Source organism: Malus domestica, chromosome 03, assembly GCF_042453785.1.
Source record: "Malus domestica chromosome 03, GDT2T_hap1".
NCBI lineage: Eukaryota > Viridiplantae > Streptophyta > Magnoliopsida > Rosales > Rosaceae > Malus > Malus domestica.
The window spans coordinates 29,989,345-29,997,613 of NC_091663.1; the positions used below are offsets into that span (position 1 = coordinate 29,989,345).

General features: G+C 35.2%; 1 long non-coding RNA gene across 2 annotated transcripts; it reads right to left on the bottom strand.

Annotated features, from left to right (window-relative positions):
* Positions 1–5,059: 5,059 nt before the first annotated feature.
* Positions 5,060–5,639, bottom strand: LOC114824030 (uncharacterized). Of its 2 annotated transcripts, none has more exons than XR_003772263.2 (2): positions 5,468–5,639; positions 5,060–5,279 (listed from the first exon to the last, which is right to left on the bottom strand). It is a non-coding gene; the product is annotated as an uncharacterized lncRNA (long non-coding RNA). The 2 variants fall into 2 exon arrangements; XR_011579455.1 differs by having other exon boundaries at positions 5,380–5,635.
* Between the last annotated feature and the right edge of the window lie 2,630 nt (positions 5,640–8,269).

An 8,269-nucleotide genomic window follows, 5' to 3' on the forward strand; every position in this document is an offset into this window, starting at 1 on the left:
TCCAACACACACACACAGACGCACACATACACACACACACACAGATATATATATATATATATATATATATATATATATATATATATATATATATATATATATATATACCCAATATAATATTAATAAAGTTCGGTTCGGGATCGGGAATACCGAATATTTCAAATTGTAAGACCGAATCCCATACCAAACAATTCGGGATTGGTTCGGTTTCGGTACTAAAATTTTCGGGATTTTTGGTTCGGTATTTTTTTGGTTTGGTTTCGGTATGGTTTGGGATTTTCGGTATTTTTTTTCCAGCCCTACATATATTAATGAATTAATTGATTGAAGTTTTTGGCTTTGGAGTGTTGCCACTAACATCCCTTGAGGTTTATCAAATTTTTACAAAACCACCTCACGTTCGAGACATTACACTAACACCCCTTCAAGTTTTAATTCTCTTTCACATAACCCCTTGAATAAAAAAAAAAAAATCTTCTAATTTACCCTTATAATTAAAAAAAAAACTGAATTTTTTTATTGAACAAAAAATCTTTATAAATATATTAAAAAATATATCAAATTAAAACATAGACAAAAACAAATTAAGAAAAAATATTTAATTAATACATTGAAAAAATATTTTATTTAAAATAAAGAAGCTGTTTTTTTCTTCCCCTCCCACCTCCACCTCCATCTCCTCCTTCTATCTTCATCACCTCATTTTTTCTCCATCATCACCACCGTTTCAAACTTTGAGCAACCACCTCCATATGACCCTAGCTAACATTCTCATATTCTTCCCATCGGAAACCACCTCCATCACCCACCCATCACAGTCACCTAACTACCTTTCACCCCACAATCCGCAAAGGTATCCCCGTTCCAGCAACATAAAGAACCAGTAGTGGTGGAGATGAAATCTGGAAGCTATGGCAGAACCCGAGCCCACTTCCTGTAAATTGGATTCCTAGCTAGCACCACCACCAAAACCCCAATTCCCCAAAATCCCCACCATCTTTCACCGCATCCGCCATTTCCACCCCAACCTAATTTCAGTACCAAATTATAGTTTTATTAGACAGAGATCATTTATTGGTTTGTTCAAGTTTGAATGGGTGGTGGTAATGGAGAAAGAAGGAGAAGATCGAGGTGGTTGCTCAAGTGGGAGGGGAAGAAGAAGATGAACAAGTTTTTTTCAATAAAATATTTCTCTCTAATGACTCAATTCCTTTGGAAACTCTATTTTTATGGTAATTTCTGACACGATCCGTTAACCTGACAAGAAATTAACAGGTTTTCGGGTTAACACGATAATGAATATTAAGCTAACAAGTCGGTCTAGATATACATGCAGGTAACTTGTTACATGATATGAAAAATATTAATTTAACAATTTCATACCACTAAAAAGAAATACTATAATTAACAACAGTATGATTTAATCCCGAATTGAACTGAAAGTTAAAATATATATATATATAAATAAAAAAAAATTGATGACCGTTGGATCGGCTCAGATTTAATTTTTGGTCGTCCAATGTTTTTTTTATCCTTAAATCAGACTCTTTCTCATTCTCAAAGGCTGGAATTGAAGCAGCTGCTCTCTTTCTCAAACTGAACTCTTGAATCTCAGTCTCAAACCTCAACTCTGGTCAGCCATAAATCCATGATCACCCTCTCTAGTCTCCCTCCACTAGACCATTGTCACCGCATAGTGGACTAGTAACCCACAACCAGTCGATCTGCTATTTTTGTATCTGATTCTCTCTCTGGATCGAGTCAATCTCGAGCTCTAATCGAGGTAATTGTTGATTATTTCGAATTACTTTTAAAAAATAGGGTATTGTTTCGAATTAGTTTTCAAATTAAGATTGGTTTCGTTTATTCAATTTGGGGTTTTTCGTTTCGAAATAGTTTTCGAAGTAATATTTATGGGGCAACATGGTATGTGCAAATTTAGGGGAAAAAAATATTTTTCTTCACATATCATAATGAGTCAGGTCATTTTACATGTTGGGTAATATGACCTAACCTGTTAAGAATATGTTAAGATAATAAGTGTGACATGATACAATCCGTTAAGATAATAGGTGTTATACGAAAACGATACGAACACGACAAACATAATCTGTTTGTCAAGCCTTTTCGACCATTTTCTTTCCAAGTCTGTCTGCTTACACCACTTTCTTCTTTCTTCTTTCGTACTGTTCAAATGATCAATTACATCATTTCTTGTTCGTTGTTTTCAAAGTAGAAATTAATTTCTTTTCTTAATATTTTTTTGTTCACATGGTCTTCTTCTGATTTTTTGTTTTTTTTTTAAATGTTTAATGTTTAATAAATTTTTATATACAATATAATATTTTTTTATTAGTTTAAAGAAGTCAATAAGGATAAATTAGTAAATTTATACGCAAATTTTTTACTCAAGGAGTTATATAAAAAGGATTTAAAATCTGAGGAGTGTTAGTGGAATGTCTTAAACGTGAGGAGGTTTTGTGAAAACTTGATAAACCTCAAGGGGTGTTTGATGTAATTAACCCCATTGCTTTACCTCTTTTCATGCTAATCACGCCACATATCCACTAATACAGTGGTTGTCCCAATTAGCATTAATTTTAGCTTTTGAGTCTTTTTTATTTGAAAACGGCTCGCTTTTTTTTATTTAGAATGTCTTCTTTAAAGTTTGTACCTCTTTTTAGTGTTGCAATTAAACCTTTATTACTTCACCTAAAAAAATAAAACAAAAGAGAGAGTAAGAAGAATGATGACATCAGGTATCCTAGGAATTTGTCAGAAGTAAAAATAGCCATATGAATCCTTTTTTAATAACCATATGACTCAATATTAATTTTCTTTTCTATACAAGCGGCGTTGGGTTGGGGTAGAAAAATGATACATGGTCATAGATGCTAAGCAAATGTTTTTAACCATTTGAGTTACATAATGTATGACTAAAAATTTAACTGGCCAACTTTAAATAAAAGTCAAAATTTCAACCAAGCTTGAACGTTTCTAAACTCAAACCTCTCTACATTTAAATATTTTGACATTAGACTTTAGAATTCTTATAATAATTAAAATTTACCTTGCTCCTAATTTCAACCTATATAGAGAGAGGAAAAAAACTTTCATGAACCGGGTATAATGTCATTGCGCCGTCCCATGCTAATGATATGTGGAGAGAAGCTTACAAATGTCATGATATTATTAGCATGGAGGACCACTCTGGCAATGCATCGTTCTATGTAAGTTGCTCTTTATAGAGAGGGGAGAACCTGGTATGCAATTGGAAGCAAGATGACATATTCCAAGCCTATTACACGGTCTATTTAATTGAACTTGTTCGCTTGACATTTTGCGATTGATTTGGAATATCATATAATTGACAAGGGAAAAGTTATTTGTAAGAGTGCAAGATGGAATAGTGTTTTCAATTTCGACAGTAAAATTTTTGAATTCGTAATCCGAATATTTTTCAAAAATTTGGAATGGAAATTGGATTGCATCTTAGAATTCCAAGGTCCGTATTTTGGATCCTAATTTTCCATTCCAAACTTATTTCAATAAAAAAAAATTCTGAAATATTCTAATTTTTTGAATTAGTTAATCAAATTATGTATATTGTAATCAACTTTTGTATTTTATCGTTAGTTTTGGATACATGTTGTTTATTTTTTTTTCTTTGATATTAAGCATGCACTTATATATTAAAAGCATAAGCAACATGTCACATCCCGGCCCGGGCCTCCACCATATCTCGGGCTCAATTCCTCTGTAACACAATATTATCCGCTTTGGACCCCAACCACGTCTTCACGGTTTTGTTTCTGGGAACTCACACGAGAACATCTCAGTGGGTCACCCATCATGGGATTGCTCTCGCGCGAACTCGCTTAAATTTGGAGTTCCGATAAAACCCCGAAGCTAGTGAGCTCCCAAAAGGCCTCGTGCTAAGAAGAGGTGGACATGTACATATAAGGCATGGAGGATCCAATCCCCTGTGGAATGTGGGATGCTACAATCCACCCCCTTAGGACCAGACATCCTTGTCGACATACTTCCGACTAGGGATTGGATCTGATACCAAATTGTCACATCCCGACCCGGGCCCCCACCACATCCCGGGCTCGACTCTGCTGTAACACGATATTGTCCACTTTAGGCCCCGACCACGCCCTCACGATTTTGTTTCTGGAAACTCACACGAGAACTTCCCAGTGGGTCATCCATCCTGGGATTGCTCTTGCACGAACTCGCTTAACTTCGGAGTTTCGATAGAACCCGAAGCCAGTGAGCTCCCAAAAGGCCTTGTGCTAGGAAGAGGTGGGGATGTACATATAGGTAGCGTTTGGTGCGCAGACGGGACGGGACGGAACAGATGTTCTGTGCTATGTTTGGTACGCGCAGGACGGAACATGATGGTTGTTCCGTTCTGCGTTTGGTAACGCATGGACAGAACGGAACCAAAAGATTAAAAAGACTAAAATACCCATGTTCCGTCTGTTGTTTAGTACAATTTTATGCGTGGAACGGGACAAGACTTTTTTTTTTTTTTGGGTTCAAATTTGAACACTATTATCCATTATTTGTTTTTCTTGGTCCAAATTTTAATAGGTATATGTTGTGTTCCACATGCAAACCCCTTTAAAATTTGTAATTTTTAATCTCCTAGTTTTCTACAGCTCCATTTGAATTTTCAGCACCAACCCATCAAATTTTATTATGCAAATGTCAACCACATAAAGCAAAAGAACAGTTTTCTTCTCCTAATTCCTACAGCTTACATCAAGTATCCACTTGTTTATCTAAAGAGTTATTCAATTCATTCTATTATAATCTTAGATACCAAACAAAGCCTTCGCCTTTGTTTTTCATGAAAAACGCTTTCATATCTCAGTCCTAATATACATCAATGTCCACTGTTTAATATACTAGCAATAACCAAAGACAACCCGTGGTGTTGATCGACATTGCCAGAATTTTATCATTACCAGAAAGCCAGAATATTTGAAGTGTTAGTGGTACTGCACTACAGAGGCAGAATATGTACAAACTCACAAAGCAAAGCAAAGAATAATAATCAAACTTGTTACTTAAACAGAGAAGAAATAAAAAACATTTGAACAATTGGTTTTCACTGTAATGCCATCAAATTACAAAGAAATTTTTTTACAAAGAAAGAAAATCAATGAGTACAAAGATGAATAGGAATTAGAAAACAGCGAAGGTTTCCAAAGTGAATGCATAACCAGAAATATAACCTGTTTGCTCTCAATAAGATCGACCTCCCCTTCCTGTTGTGCCAATTAACAAATACAACATCAGGAATCTGATAAATTTACATCATGGCAGAGTAAAACAAAATTATATATAAGAGAGCGAACATCAACTCACCAACCCAGAGACCATTTGATGAATCAATTCAATAGCAATCAAATTACAAAGAAAGAGAGACCGAGAGCTACACAAAAACAGATCGAACCTGGAGCGGAGATGCAGATCTGAAGATGCTACACGGAAGAGGATAAGGAGGAAGGTTCACAGAGCTGCTACACGGAAGAGTTGCGAAGGGAAGATGTGAAGAAGATGAGGAGGAAGGTTGCGAAGGGGAGAGATGGGGGTGAAGAGGATCGGCGGCTGAGAAGAAGATAAATAGATTTTAGGGTTTGTTATATGATTTTGATGCTGTAAATTTTGAAAAAGATAGGGGGCATTTTTGTCCTAAAATGTTAAAAATTTATGTCCCACGGGCATGGAACAACCCGTTCCACGGGGGGGGGGAGGTGGAACCAAAAATCCTTAAAAACTTGTCCCGTGGAACGCCTCGTCCCACTCCTTTTAGGCGTACCAAACGTAGGACGGAACGTCTCGTCCCGTCCCGTTCCGTCCCGTCCCGCGTACCAAACGCGCCCAAGGCTTGGAGGATCGACTCCCCTGGGCGATGTGGGATGTTACACAACCCACTATATTGCAAAATTAATTGAATTTATACATAAGCATACACCAAATATTAAGGGAGAACAATAAATTGCATGTATGAAAATGTTTGAGAATATTCAAAAACCTATAAAATATATGAATTTTCGAATTATATAATGAAATTTATGAGGTTACTCCAATCAATTCTGAATATTTAGAAAATTTTGAAATTAAAAATTGTGATCCGATCCGAATCGAATCCAAAATTTTAGAATGAAAATTGGAAACATTATTTCTGATTTAATTCTTCCGAAAACCACACCTCATTATTTGCTTGATCAGAGATTCTTTCATACACATTTCTCTATTAATTAATGAAACCCTCTTTGTCAATCAAAAAATGGTGAAAAGACAATTTAATCTTCTATCACACAAAAAATGATGGGCAATAATGTAATTTCACAGATCCATTTAACTTTGAATATTTCAAAATTTTCGAAATTAAAAATTGTGATCCGATCCAAATCGAATCCAAAATTTTAGAATGAAAATTGGAAATATTGTTTCTGATCTAATCCGTCCGAAAATCACACCTCATTATTTGCTTGATCAGAGATTCTTTCATACACTATTTTCCACAAGTGAGTGGTTGTTCCTTTCCCTGATAGCCGTAAAGAGATCATTGTTGTTAGGCCTATCAAAATGATTTCTTTCTTCTTTGTGCGGAGCAGGCCTAGGTACCGTTTGGTACGTGGGACGGGACGGGACGGAACGGGACGAGCCGTTCCGTCCCACGTTTGATGTGCCTAAAAACTGTGGAACGGATTGTCCTATGGGACGAAATTTGGCTGATTTTTCGTTCCACTTCTTTCCCCTGGAACGACCCGTCCCACATCCGTGGAACAAAAATTTATAACATTTTATGACAAAATTTCTCCTTATCTTTTTCAATATTTACATCATCCGTTCCGTCCTGTTCGGTCCTGTCCCGTCCCGTCCTGTTCCGTCCCGCCCTGTCCCGTTCCGTCCCGTCTGCTTATGCTTTGGTCAATAACTCTCAGGGCTTAAAACACTTTGTAGAATTAAAAAGGAACAAAAAAAAGACCTACGAGGTTTTGTTGCAAGAGTTCCACGGTCTAAAACTCACATTACGGTTTATTACTAATGAGTAGAAAAAGTTCAAAACTATTACAATAATTTAAGAAAGTTTCGAATTTGAGACGCATGAGCAGAAGTCAATATCATATAAGACCACATGCTTTCTATGTTATAACTTTTTGATTTGTTGATTTGCAAACCGGAGGACGTTAGGTGGAAGACTCGAGGTGCACCTATATAAGTTACGTGCGCACACAAATACATATGTGTATATATTAATATATATGCTTAATATATATGCATGTTACTCATGGTATTTGCCTTGCATTTTCTAAAATATATGCTTGTTACTCATGGTATCTGCCTAAACACGTGCACATGAAGGTTGCAAGTAGGCAAGTGTTTTTATTTTTGTTTTAGGAACAAATTGCTTTATCCGAAAAGAAGAAAAAAAAAACTCAGATAATAGTATCATGAGCAGTAAAGAGGCATACTACAGAAGTGCTAGTTGGTTTAGTAATTGAAGTTATGAAATATTAAAAAATAAAATAAAAAATTGGTGAGAGAAAATAGGAGTAGAAGAGAAAGTAATTTAATGAAATTACGATACTATCTTTGTTTATTTAAACTATTATTGTATTTTTTTTTCCAATAATATATTTCAACTAAGTGGATATAGGAATAGTCAATTAATATTATGGTCTAGTGGTATTCATTTTTACTTACAAGTGAGAAGTTTTAAATTCTATGCTTAAAATTGGCAAGCTCATTAATTGGGTCAAATTTCACAGTTATTGGTATCCTAAGCCGACAAGGGACACAGGTTAGTGTTGAACCACTTCTATCACAAAGCTTGGAGTCACCCTTCCTTCCATTATAATCTGTCTGATATGTTTTTTTAAATCAACTATTTCTTTATATTTCAAATCAATTCTGAAACTACAAATTTTATTTCAAATTGATTATCAAACAATTCCGATTACGCTTAGTTGGACAATTTGATTTGTATGTATCTGTTCTAATTTGTTTTTGTACTTAGGAAATGTTGTATATCCATGTTTTCATATCAAAAGATTCGAAGCTATGTTCTCCATGAGCATCATTACCTCGGCCTTCGTGTTGTGATTTCATTGCATAGTTTGATATTAGGATTTATGACTATTTTACCAGATTATTATTGATTTACACTAGTGGGAGGATAAATGGTCCTGATCTATCACAACTAAGATATTCTTTCTGGTTACAACTTACAACCAGTAAGATATTT